The sequence below is a fragment of the Ahaetulla prasina genome, chromosome 1 (assembly GCF_028640845.1).
Source record: "Ahaetulla prasina isolate Xishuangbanna chromosome 1, ASM2864084v1, whole genome shotgun sequence".
Taxonomy (NCBI): Eukaryota; Metazoa; Chordata; class Lepidosauria; order Squamata; family Colubridae; genus Ahaetulla; species Ahaetulla prasina.
Window position 1 is genome coordinate 284,453,837 of NC_080539.1, and position 14,292 is coordinate 284,468,128.

The 14,292-nt window shown below is 41.1% G+C and overlaps 1 long non-coding RNA gene across 1 annotated transcript; it reads left to right on the forward strand.

Annotated features, from left to right (window-relative positions):
* The first annotated feature begins 8,387 nt into the window (after positions 1 to 8,387).
* On the forward strand, positions 8,388 to 12,818 carry LOC131187825 (uncharacterized). The gene is made up of 3 exons (XR_009152637.1): positions 8,388 to 8,512; positions 10,657 to 10,772; positions 12,696 to 12,818. It is a non-coding gene; the product is annotated as an uncharacterized LOC131187825 (long non-coding RNA).
* The last annotated feature ends 1,474 nt before the right edge of the window (positions 12,819 to 14,292 follow it).

Sequence of the window (14,292 nt, forward strand, 5' to 3'; positions counted from 1 at the left end):
TTGAATACTAATGTATACTCCATTATTTATAATAGAAAGAGCTGTTGTTTCAAATACAATAGCAAAAGCTTCTCATGAAAGCCTTTTCAATGAATTAAAGAATAATACTTTATCAATAATCTTGATAAATAGTCTTAGGACATTTGTATTACAAAACTCCCTTCAATTTTATTCTATAAATATCTAAAAATGAGCATAAATGAGCATTATCAGGTTTATTATTTAGGTTGCTACTTTAGGTTGGTTCATTATATTAATCAAAGTCTTTTTAACTTAGACCAGTGAGGTTGTAATTCAGTTGGATTACACAATTACCTATGATGACCTATAAAGTCATACATGGCATTGGACTGAAGGGACTGCCTGACCTCAGCCATATCTACCGATCCCATAAGAGGTATGTTGCAGGGGTGAAATCCAGTAGATTCTGACATGTTCTGGAGAAAAGGGAAATTTTGAGTAGTTTGGAGAACCAGCAAATACCACCTCTGCCTGACCCCAGAGTGGGATAGGAATGGAGATTTTGCAGTATCCTTTCCCTGGAGTGGGGTAGGAATGGAGATTTTGCAGTATCCTTTCCCTGGAGTGGAGTAGGAATGGAGATTTTGCAGTATCCTTTCCCTGGAGTGGGGAGGGAATAGAGATTTTGCAATATCTTTCCCCTGGAGTGGGGAAGGAATGGGGATTTTGCAGTATCCTTCCCCTGCCACGTCTACCAACCCACGCCCACAGAACCGGCAGTAAAAAAAATTGGATTTCACCACTGATGTGTTGGCTCAGTGGCTTAATGATGCTGGAGCAGTTCGAATCCTAGCACTGTGTGGCAGGGTGAGCTCCCCTCACCCCCCTCAGCTTCTGCCCAATTCTAAAACATGTTATACGCAAGAAGTTAAATAGATACCACTTTATTTTTATTTTTATTTATTTATTTCTTTGTCAAACACAACAGTATATATAAGTATAAGCATGAGATAACCATACAAATTAGATACAATCAAAGGGAACATTAGGACAGGAACGATAGGCACGCTGGTGCTCTTATGCACGTCCCTTACAGACCTCTTAGGAATGGGGTGAGGTCAATAGTTTTGGGGATTTTGGGAAGAGACCACAGAGTCAGGTAGTGTATTCCAGGCATTAACAACTCTGTTTCTGAAGTCATATTTTCTGCAATCAAGATTGGAGCGGTTCACATTAAGCTTAAATCTATTGTGTGCTCGTGTATTGTTGCGATTGAAGCTGAAGTAGTCTTCAACAGGAAGGACATTGTAATAGATGATTCTATGAGTTAAACTCAGGTCATGTCGAAGGTGGCGTAGTTCTAAATTTTCTAAACCCAGGATTTCAAGTCTGGTGGCATAAGGTATTTTGTTGTGATCAGACGAGTGGAGAACTCTTCTTGTAAAATATTTCTGGACACGCTCAATTGTATTAATGTCCACAATGAGGTGTGGGTTCCAGACAGGTGAGCTGTATTCAAGAATTGAGGGAGGATGAACCAGAGCCTTGTGTAGATGGTCAGAAATCTGCCAGTGCTGAGCTTTTCCATTTGCAAGGTGGCTTTGGTGGAGGAAGAGGGTCCTGGATGACACTGTAGGATGCCGCTCATCTTTCTTTCAGGTATGGAGCTAGGTGTGGCACACCTTGGAAAGTGCAAAGCATAAACCAAACAGGTCTTAGGCAGCCAAACTACTACTATGTATTAGCATTGTGGTTTCCTGGCTAATGTAATATTGCCATGCACTAATTAAATGAAATAAATCAAATTTGACAGAAAGGGCACATTGCAGGTCCTGTTTACCAAAAAATACCATCTGATGGAACCCAGAAAGAGAGACTTTTCTGCTGCAGCGCCCATCCTTTGGAACATTATCCCTCTGAAGTGAGATTTTTTATTTTTTTATTTTTTTATTTTTTTATTAAATTTTTATACCGCCCTTCTCCCGAGGGACTCAGGGCGGTGTACAGCCAAAAGGTAAAAATATATAAAGGATATACAATTAAAACAACAATTTAAAACCGAGCAAATTAGAAAAAATGGCCAGTATTAAAAATTAAAAATTTAAAATTCCAAACCCTAAAATGATAAAACTCCAGTTAAAAATTTAAAAATATTAGGCCAGTCCCGCTTGAATAAATAAGTGTGTTTTCAGCTCACGGCGAAAGGTCCAAAGATCAGGCACTTGACGTAATCCAGGGGGAAGTTCGTTCCAGAGCGTAGGAGCTCCCACCGAGAAGGCCCTGCCCCTGAGGGCCGCCAGCCGACATGGTTTGGCGGACGGCACCCTGAGAAGACCCTCTCTGTGTGAGCGTACGGGTTCGTGGGAGGCATAAGGTAACAGCAGGCGGTCCCGTAAGTACCCGGGTCCTAAGCCATGGAGTGCTTTGAAGGTGGTGACCAGGATCATAAAGCGCACCCAAAAGACTACAGGAAGCCAGTGCAAGCCGCGCAGGATTGGTGTTATTACCCGCGCAGCTGCATTCTGAACTAGCTGCAGCCTCCGGGTGCACTTCAAGGGCAGCCCCATGTAGAGAGCATTGCAATAATCCAAACGGGAAGTGACAAGAGTGTAAGTGACCGTGCATAAGGCATCCCGGTCAAGGAAGGGGCGCAACTGGCGGACCAAGCGTACTTGGTAAAAAGCCCTCCTGGAGACGGCCGCCAAATGATCATCAAACGACAGCCGCCCATCCAGGAGGACGCCCAAGTTGCGCACCCTTTCCATTGGGGCCAATAACTCGCCCCCGACAGCCAGCTGCGGCTGCAGCTGGCTGTACTGGGGTGCCGGCATCCACAGCCACTCCGTCTTGGAGGGATTGAGCTTGAGTCTGTTTCTCCCCATCCAGACCCGTACGGCTTCCAGACACCGGGACAGCACTTCGACAGCTTCGTTGGGGTGATCCGGGGTGGAAAAGTACAGCTGCGTATCATCAGCGTACAGATGGTAACTCACCCCGAAACCACTGATGACCTCACCCAATGGCTTCATGTAGATGTTGAACAGGAGAGGCGAGAGAATCGACCCCTGCGGAACCCCACAAGTGAGGCGCCTCGCGGTCGATCTCTGCTCCCCTGTCAACACCGTCTGCGACCGGTCGGAGAGATAGGAGGAGAACCACCGATAAACGGTGCCTCCCACTCCTAAACCCCCCAACCGGTGCAGCAAGATACCATGGTCGATGGTATCGAATACCGCTGAGAGATCTAATAGGACCAGGGCAGAGGAACAACCCCTATCCTTGGCCCTCCAGAGGTCATCCACCAACGCGACCAAAGCTGTCTCTGTGCTATGACCGGGCCGGAAACCGGACTGGAACGGGTCTAGATAGACAGCTTCATCCAGGTACTGGGGAAGCTGCCATGCAACCACACTCTCTACAACCTTCGCCACAAAGCGAAGGTTGGAGACTGGACGGTAATTACCCAAAATAACTGGATCCAGGGAAGGCTTCTTGAGGAGGGGTCTCACCACCGCCTCTTTCAAGGCAGCGGGGAAAACCCCTTCCATCAAAGAAGCATTTATAATTCCCTGGAGCCAGCCTTGTGTCACCTCCTGAGTAGCCAGTACTAACCAGGAGGGACACGGGTCCAGTAAACATGTGGTTGCATGTAACCTCCCCAGCAACCTGTCCACGTCCTCGAGAGTCACAGAATCAAACTCATCCCAAATAACCTCAACAAGACGAGGCTCCGTCATCCCGCTTGGATCATTGCAATTTTGGTCCAGACTATTCCGGAGCTGAATGATTTTATCGTATAGATAACCGTTAAACTCCTTGGCACGTCCCTGTAAGGGGTCATCCCGTCCCTCCTGACGAAGGAGGGAACGGACCACCCGAAACAGGGCGGCCGGGCGGTTATCTGCCGATGCAATGAGGGTGGAAACGTAAGAACGTTTCGCCTCCCTCATTGCCACTAGATAGGTCTTAGTAAAAGACTTCACTAGTGTCCGATCAGCCTCGGAATGACTAGACCTCCAGGTGCTCTCTAGGCGTCTTCTCCGGCGTTTCAGCTCCCTCAGCTCCTCGGAGAATCAAGGAGCCAATTGAGATCTACGCCGGGTCAGAGGCCGCAAAGGCACGACATGGTCCAAAGCCCCAGCTTTGGACCGTTCCCAGGCCGCAACTAGTTCTTCAATCGTGCCGTGGGCAAGATCCTCAGGGAACGGCCCAAGCTCCGTCTGGAACCTCTCAGGGTCCATCAGGCACCTGGGACGGAACCAACGCATTGGCTCCGTCTCCCTGCGATGGTGAGCGGCGGTCCGAAAGTCCAGGCGAAGTAGAAAATGATCTGACCATGACACCGGTTCTGTCACTAAATCTCCTACTTCCAGATCATTAAACCACTGTCCAGAGATAAAAATCATGTCTAGTGTGCCTCCCCCGGTGTGTGTGGGGCCATCAATTACTTGAATCAGGTCCAAGGCCGTCATGGAAGCCTGGAACTCCTGGACCACCGTTGATGACAAGCCGGCCGATGGCAAGTTGAAATCCCCCATGACTAAAAGTCTGGGAATCTCAATCGCCACCCCGGCAAACACCTCTAGTAGCTCAGGCAGGGCTGTAGTCACGCAGCAAGGAGCCAGGTACGCGATCAACAAGCCCATCTGATTCCTATGGCCCCACTTCACAAGGAGGGATTGGCCCAAATCTTACTGGCCTTCCAAAAGATTTGAAGACCTGGCTTTGTCATCTGGCCTGGGATTTGGTGACATGAATGGGAAGCCTGCTAAGTGATTGTACTTTTAACAAAATGAGTAGCGCTCTGCTGCTGATTATGATTTTAATAGCTTTACTGTTTTCAATGTTTTCAATCTTTTTTATGATTATTTTGGTTTTTTTTTCTTTCTTTCTTGGTTTTTAGCTTAGTAAACTACCTTGAGAAGTGAGATGGGCGTCTGTATGCATTTACCCTATTTTTCGGGGTATAAGACACACCTTTCCCCCCCCAAAAGGGGGTGAAAATTTGGGTGCGTCTTATACACTGAATGTAGCCCCTCCCACCCCACCCTTTGGCCTCCCAGCAATTTACCTCCTTCTAGCAAGCAGCAAGAAGAAACAGCCCATTTCAGCTTCAGCACAGCCTAAGTAGCACAAGTTGATTGGCCTCCCGACTCTCAGCTGTTTCAGGCTGCAAGGATTGCCATTGCCTGCTGGGCCTCTGCTGCTTGCTGCAAGGAGGTAAATTGCTGGGAGCAGGTTGTTGTTTTTTTTGTGCTAATCAAACTATGCTGAAAACGAAAATAAAGTAAAGCAGGTTGTTTGCTGCAACGTGGCAAAATTGCTGGGAGGCAGAGATTGAGGCAGATTTCTTTTTCTTTTTTTCCTCACCAAAAAAGGTACGTATGTCCAGTGGTGGGATTCAACCAGTTCGCACCACTTCGGGAGAACCGGTTGTTAATTTTCTGAGCGGTTTGGTAAACTGGTTGTTGGAAGAAATCATTAGGGCAGAGAACCGGTTGTTAAATTACTTGAATCCCACCACTGGGTATGTCTTACAGTCCGGAGCATCTTATACTCTAAAAAATATGGTAATAAACAAATAAACTAATGTCTCTGTAAGAATCAGTTTATTGTAAATTATTTCACAGCCAAATGAACAAGATGCACCATTGTAAGAACATTTTTATTGTTAAGAAATTAGAGAAACTCCACCTATCAGCTTAATTCAGATGCATTTAACTTATCCCACAAATCCTGCTTTATAAAATGTAGATAATCGTAGCAGGATTCTTCTGCTTTTTCTCAGTTTATTTGACTGAATTCTATTCTATGCCAACATTGCATTTGCTGGATACAAATCCTTAATATTGCAGAAATCATTTTCTTCTGAAGGAATTTGGAGGGTTGTTTCTTTCTTTTTTTCTTGCATAAAATTTAACTCACCCTCCCACTCTTGTCTGGTATCCAACCAAAGGAAGTTGAGGGAGTAAAATTTTGGCAAAATATTACCAACAATATTCCAGAATTCCTAGAGTAGCTTTGATTAAAGTCATTCCATAGTGTGTGCTAAGACCACACTTGGATGTGAGTGGGAGCAAGTTTAAATCAACGACTATAGGAAAGTTGTTTCAAGTCTAAAAAAGAGTGCATTAGTGCTACAGTATCTACAAAGTGGGGGGAAAAATCTTTGCGCTAAATACAACTGAGAACGTTTAGTATAATGGAGCAGTATAGTTCAGCATAAAGGCCATGGGATGAATTCACATTTGGACCTCTTCCTTATACAGGGCCAACACCAATCTAAGGGCAAGACTTCTCTTCCTCTTGTATCCCCATTCCTATCATCTTGAAGTTTGTGTCGGTCTTGGGAAGCTGAGCCAATTAATTATGGCTTGGCTCGTGCTCCATAAGAGATGCTGTGAAGGCAGTTTTGCAAAACTTCCTTTGGAGCTGTGAGGTGGCCAATTGTCCATTGGCAAGAAGTCTCACTTTATCTTACCTCCCAGATCCTGTGGCTCCCTCCTTCTTCTTTCCCACCATTCTCTACCATTCTTCAAGGAACAGATTTGTCTCTCTCTGTGTACAGTTATTCCTTTTTAAAAGAAAGTGGGGCGGGGGGAGGAGAGGAAAGTTCAATATCTTTTATTCATCATATCAAGAAATTGTGAGGAGAGAAATCAAGGAATGAGAGCATCAGCTAGCCCAAGCTTATACTATTCCCTCATTGACTGGCTTAAATGGAGGACTGGGCAACACATAGGAGAAGAATCAGCAGACCTGTGATAATATGGTTACTTTCTACAGACTCAATAATGTCAATGGCTTGTTTTAAGCATATCTAAATATGGATCCATAAAATAGGCACTTATTGGTGGATCATATCTAAGTCCATCTAGACTAGCATTATATCTGACTCAGATGCTTTTCAGAGACAAAACATAAAACGGTGGGCTTCAGCCCATTTTAATATTTTGTGTTTAATATGTTTTTAGAGATGTATTTCGTAGTGCATTCAGTTATTGTTAGGATCAATTGAGTAAGCATGCCAGCGATCTTGTATTATTGCTTGATTACCTACACTACTTGTAAATAGATGTGAGTAGTCTTACAAAATCACTGGACTTATTTCTTATAACAAAGCAGACTACAGGAAAATATACTTGTGACTCGAGTAATATTTGTTAATCAGTAAAATGATACATCTTTTCCTGGGTGTTTTGGAGAACAAATGATGTTTCTAGCTAAATAAAATAAGTTAGTTCTTAGCTAGTCCTTAGTTGGTCCTCATGTCAATTATTTCTGTAACAGACAAAAAAATCATACTCGTTGTGTTCTATTCAGTAGTCCTTGATTTACGACCATAACTGATCCCAAAATTTCTGTTGCTAAATGAGACGGTTGTTAAATTGAGTTTTGTCCCATTTTATGACCTTTCTTGCCACAGTTGTTAAGTGAATCATTGCAGTTGTTAAGTTAGTAACACAGTTGTTAAATGAATTTGGCTTTCTCATTGACTTTGCTTGTCAGAAGGTCGCAAAAGGGAATCACATCACCCCACAACACTGCAATCTTCACAAATGTGAGTCAATTGTCAAGCATCCAAATATAAATTACGGGACCATGGGGATGCTGCAATGGTCATATGTGTGAAAAGTGGTCATAAGTCACTTTTTTTCAGTGCCATTGTGACTTTGAATGGTCACTAAATGAACTGTTGTAAGTCAAGGACTAACTGTGTAGGACTGTGACATGCCTAAAAGGAATAGTTTGTTAAGAAACCACCGAGATTGTCTAGAGGCTTATCACAGTTGAGTAATATCAAGGCATTTCTAGAGACTTTTGTTTATGTGCTGAAAAACCTTCTGCTGGAGCTTCTGAGGAAACATCTGGATGGAAGAAATTAGACTGTCTCCATCTTTGATTTGGAGGCACCAATGTGGAGCTTTTTCCAGCCAAGGAATATCTTCAGAGTAGGTTGTTCCAGTACTGGAGTCAAGGTCTGCAAAGCCAATTTGGCATCACAAATTGAGTGAATAAGTGAGGGGATGAACTAATGAATGAAAAATCAGATCCAGCTTGTCACTTTCTCTACCATGTGACCATCATTACACTTTGGCACAGTTCAGTCATAACATTCAAAGCCTGAATAAATGCCCGAGCCAGGAGTGAAGCTGTTTTAAGTTGCTTCTCACTGCCATGCACACCAGTTTAGCTCACCCCCTGATGTCCACACAGGCAGCACAGTGTGCAGTGAGGAAGCCTCCACACATGAGGCTGAATAGTGCTTTTGTGGGCATTTCTTCTTCCCCATCACTAGCCAGAACAACACAAACTATTACACAGTTTCCCTTTAGATTTCAGGCAAGCCTTCTGAAATGTGGGAACTGGAGTGCAACGGCCGTGTCAATATTTGTTTTCCAAATGAGAATTGGTCCCTGCCTGTGGATTTTTAAACAGAACACAAGTGCTGACTAATGGTTTCATAGCTTGTGGTGTACATTTTCATTTCTCTTATAATGTCCTGATCTTGCTTCAATTCTAGGGAACAGGATAACTGGTGGATGGTGAGGTAAGGGAACAAATGACATCCACTGCAATGTGCTGCTTTAAAAAAAAAAGTATTTGTAATGCCCAGAAACAGCAAGTTACATGAGACTTGGCATTGTAGACTTTTTATTTTAAGCTAATCAGGTGGGGATTTTCATTTATTTCCACAATAATGCAACTTATCTTGTGCCCGGGCCTAGAGCCCAGATGTGTGCAGGGCCTACTTCTTGGTTGTGTAAGTGACTTGGGTTGCTGTTTCATGGATGCCTTTATTTTAATCTTTATAATGTTTGCTATTGGTTTTATTGGTTTATTGGTTTATTGGTTTATTGGCTATTGGTTTTATTCTATTTTAATTCTGTTTGCCACCATTGAGATGAATAAACTACAAGAGTAGATTCTTTAAGCTAGTCATAATCTCTTTGCAGGATCAAAATGATTATTACTGAAGAATAAGGCTCAGATATACATATTTAATAATAGTTGAATCTTCCTGTCCTTTTAAAAATAAGTTAGAAACGTATACTGTTCATTATATTATACCTAGTTGCTTAATCTCCCCCTTGCTTTATGAAATTTATGTTGTGCAAGAAAGGAAGTCATTTGGTCAGTGCTGCATATGCAAGGAGGAAGGAGTATAGTTCCTGATTCCTACTTCTGGAATATTTGAGTTGCTGAATGAATTTTAAGCTGGGGTAGCTATTTTTGTACATAACATCTGTGAATATTTTAGTGTGATGTGACAGTATCATCCTAATGCATGCTTACTGAGAAGTCCTTCTCTGAGTGACTTTTACTCCTGTGTAATAATATTATATTTATCTGGATAAATAGGTTCTTAAAATATTTGATCACAACTTTCTTTCCCATTCTCTATTATTTTTTGGGGGGGGGGCTACTAGAAATATTATGTGTATTAGATGTTTCGAATCCTTCATAGGATAGTAAAACGATGCTATAGAGCACTGAACAGCAGAACAACTAGACACAAGAACAGTTTTTTCCTGAAGGCCATCACTCTGCTAAACAAATAATTCCCTCAGCTCTGTCAAACTATTTACTAAATCTCCACTACTATTAATCTTCTCATTGTTCCCATCATCCATCTCCTTCCACTTATGACTGTATAACTGTAACTTTGTTGCTTGTATTCTTACAATTTATATTGATATTGATTGTTTGCTGATTGCTTATTTGTACCCTATGATTATCATTAAGTGTTGTATCTTATGATTCGTGATGAACGTATCTTTTCTTTTATGTAGTCCGAGAGTATATGCACCAAGACAAATTCCTTGTGTGTCCAATTACACTTGGCCGATAAAGAATTCTATTCTATTCTATTCTATTCTATTCTATTCTATTCTATTCTATTCTATTCTATTCTGTTCTGTTCTGTTCTATTCTAAATGGCCATGTTATGTAATAAACTCTTTCGATAATAATCTGTGGTCTATATAATGATCTGTTTATCCTATGGAGAAAATGTAAATCTGTTTATCCTATGGAGCTGCAGTTTCAATTAACCTAAAAGGGAGGGGGCAGGATAAAGAAGCAAACTTAACATTTGTAAAAATTAAGGCGAAAGGGAGAAAACGTAATTTTTCTTTTTTTTAAAAAAGTCTCCAGTTTCTAAAAATAGGAATGACAAGGTCTTACAAAATTGCATGAAGGTTAAGACAGCCAAAAAACCAAAATAAAGTGAGAACTATCATGCAGTTATGAAACCTTCTAGAAACCAGTCCTGACTAGAACCCTTACCTTTCTACAGAGAATAACTTATGGCTTCCTAATGACTGTATTTATTTTGAGCAAAGCTGCCTCTACTACTTGGTCTCCATTTCAAGGTGAGTCCATGTAGAAAGATACATTGAATTAGGAGACACAATATTACAAAGGCAAGCCAGTTCTACCAACAGCCAAAGGATATTTCAGCTGGAAGATTCTGGGAAAAGCCAGTAAAAGCTAGAGACAAAGGTTTCAGACTGGGCTGTGTCTCCTAAATTAGCTTGTTGGATTCAGAGAGAATAGTTTCAACTAACAGTATGGTTTGCATTTTTTAAAAAACAAAAAGCACCGCAAAACTTAACCAGCCCCCTAAAAATATAACGAAGAGGCTTTCTTGTATAAAATGATTCTGATTCACCTGATTTTCATTCATTTCAGTTGCTCCTGATATGATTAGTAAAATGCTTCCTCTGTGGCTAGCAAATTGCTCTTTGATCATAAGCCCATCTTATGTCTCTCACACAAACTCACACACCACCACAGGCATAACTGAGGTGAGTAAACACCCTTATAATCATGTTTTTGTATATTTAAGCAAAGCTTTGTAAGAACCTAGTGCACGGGAGAAGCGAAATAATGCTTGTCTCTTGACTGTTTTAGAGATTAAGGAGCAGACAGTGAGGGAGGAAGCGTTGGATAAATTTTCATAGCTTTCAACCCTGCATATAATATAAACAATTATAATATTCCTACTGAAAACAAATCACTTTGTGAAATTATTTTAAAGAACAATAAAGTAATTTAGAAAGAAAGTTGGTTCATCCTAAACCAAAGAATATCTCTGTTGAAAACAACAATCATACGGAAGTAGATGCTTTAATATGCATGGGCTTGCTTCTATGCGTTGTTTAAGCTTCTATGGGACCATGTACTAAATTCTACAATAGCTGGTATGAGGGATGGTTATAGTGCTCATAACTATTGATTTTGAATATATTTCTGTCACTGGAAGCACTTCTGCTTCCTATAAGTACAAGGAACACCCTGTCTTCCTGTTCTGTAGAAAGTGTCAGTGTAATGAATTTTCTTCTGAAGGAAATGTTAATGTTGTACTGTTATTTTGGTGACTTCTGTTAGGTCAGATTTTCTCAAACGGATGCCTTCCAGTTGTGTTAGACTTCACTATTCTTCTGGTGATATTTTAATCCCCTTTGATCCACTGCAACTAAGGCAACCTGCCTCATTAAGAAAAAAAAAAGGTTTCCGTATCAGTCCATAACTAGCCATCTTTGCACCCAAACTCATTTTTTTGCAAAGGAGAAAGATGCTGAGGATGGATGACAATTTACCAGCTGATGACTCTTATGGCACACTACTCACTGATAGTATTTGTCAAATACATTTTTCAGTATAAATGATGCCAACCCACCCTGATAAAACTGAGCGGCATAATTCTATCCACATTAAGGCAAAGGCCAATTCTAGATATTCAAAAAAATCAGCAAAATTTTCCTGACACAGTTTCTGCTGCTTGTCCCATTTTTTTTCCCTCAAGCAAGAGAAGACAGAAATCTTATTCAATGGAGGCCATCACAGTCAGAGCTGAGGCTGGTTCTTTTCACCTTCGATATGGGGCACTGGTGCTCAGCTCTAATTGTGGTCTAATTTCTTGTGTGAGGAGGAATCCACATACTCCTCCCCCCAAACACAGCATTCCTTGAAACACCTGCCCAGTCTAGATTACATGCTACTATTTACATAGATGAATGAAACAATTAATTGACAAAATATAGATCAGTCACTTTTTATTCATAAAGCCATCAAGGACATATACAAATAAGGTATTAAAACTCTTGTGTCGTGACAAGGGATAAAATGGAACAATCCAAAATTTCTCCAAATGAAAATGTATAATCAGCTAACAATTGCTTGGATATGACAATTTTGTTTGCTGAACAAAAAAATGACTCCTTTCCCCGTGGAGAAACAAAATGAGGAAAAATTAAGAGGGAGTTCCATAATCAAAGGCTGCCTTGATGCCTACCAATTAACCTAATTTTATACATTTTTGAACTGTATAAAAATGACTAAGAACAAACATGCTAATTTTCAGGAGCAGAACTATCACTAGGTAAAAATGAGGCAGTTGTCTTAAACAGCAAATTTTGAACACCAAAATGATAGCAAAAAATCATTTATTGTTCTGATAAACTTTATTTTTAGAGCTAAGGATGGGAAAAGATGCTTGTGAGATTTTCTGTGGCATGTGCAAAAAAATATTTGCCAGGTTAAGGAAGCAACAAAATAACTTGGCAGCTCTGCCAGGCCTTAAATATTTCACTTGGAACTCAACAGTACCTTGATGAACGTATCTTTTCTTTTATGTACACTGAGAGCATATGCACCAAGACAAATTCCTTGTGTGTCCAATCACACTTGGCCAATAAATTCTATTCTATTCTATTCTATTCTAACAGAATGTGGCATCTACCTGTGGGGCCAAGGAAGGGCAAGGAAGCAACAGCAACTAAAGAAATAACAGTAGCAACAATAACAACAACTTTGTTTCTCCAAGTTTGTATCACACTGGTTCAGAATAAATGAATTCAGTCACAAGCCACTGTAATATGTGTTAGATATAGTAACATCCACCCCGCTAGTGCTTACCAGAGATGCACACAGAAATTTGCTGAATATCTTTATTACTCTGTTGTTCTCCTTCTTCTTCTTCCTCCTCTTCTTCTTCTTGTTCTTCTACGATAGGCTCCAGTCATGCACGGAAAAAGAAAGTCCCAGATGGCAGTGACTTTATTTCAGCCTACCAGTTTGTCCGATGCAACAATATCTGCCTTGACCACAGTGTACCCTTGCATTATTTCCTTTTCCTGCTCTTAGTCCCTTCTCATGTTTCTCCATCAGTTTAGGCCCCTAATAGGGAAAGGATGAGCCCATTGATGTTGGCGCATGGAGGCCTGCTAGTGACATGCCTTTGGATTGAGTCGCCTAGCAGCAGCCATTCGTGTTATGTGGGCTTTCTTTTTGGGGGGCATTGCCCACCCCTGAAACTGACTTCAGGCATTTTTCACTGCCGGTTCTGCATGAATAGCCACAGGCCTCTTGCCAATTGTCCCCCCAGCTTGAAAGCCAGCCTCAGCCAAAGACCTTTTCAAGTGTGATCCCAAAGTGCCACACAAGCTTTCAGGGCATTGTTGTCAAGATGAGGGCCCTGCACTGGAAAGTGGGGTCAGAAGAGAAAGCACAATGAAGGGTGATGGAGGCTTCATGCAGTCCTCAGATGCCCGCCTGTTTATTAATTTACAAAACTAATGTCACTATCTTTAGAGGAGAGATGGAGTGAAAAAGCTGCCCTTTGGAGAAAAAAAAGGTCACCTTATGATGCTGATTTTTGTAGGGGGAAAAAAGAGAGAGGCAAATAAAACTAAAATGTTAAAAAAAAAAATAAAAAAAGCAAAGAAACCCCGATAAAATATTGAAGGGTTGGATACTACTCAGATATATTGTTTTCTGTCCCTTTACAGAATAATTCCACCTTTACAAGAAATGTTTAATCCAAACGCCGCTAACTGCTTTGAGTAATTATAATAGAACTTCCCTTGTCCAGGAGGCATAGCCAAAAGAGTACATAGTGAAATTTCTCACTGTAGAGAAAAATTGCCAATTGCTGAGTAGAATCTGTTGGCTTAAACTTCTTTAAAAAACACATTCGCCCTGGACACATGGGTAACAGGCAAATGAAGATGGATTTTAAAAACAGATTTCTCCTGCTGCCCAGTTACAGTTGTGGAACATGGTCTTTAGACTTTCTGTAACTAGTAGGATTCTTCCATACTAAAAAAGCAGATTAAAAAAAAGGATGGCAATAGTAAATTTTTGGTTGATGCAGGTTTTTTTTTTAATATTGTGGCAGACAATCTGATTCCCTCCACAACGATGGACTGCAAAGTTTATCATCCTCAGATCGGTTTTCAGCTAAGAAAGGCTGAAATATCTTCTTCCTAAATCTATGTAAAAAAAACTGCTTATCAAGTGATTTGGTTTAATTTGCTGCGTGTG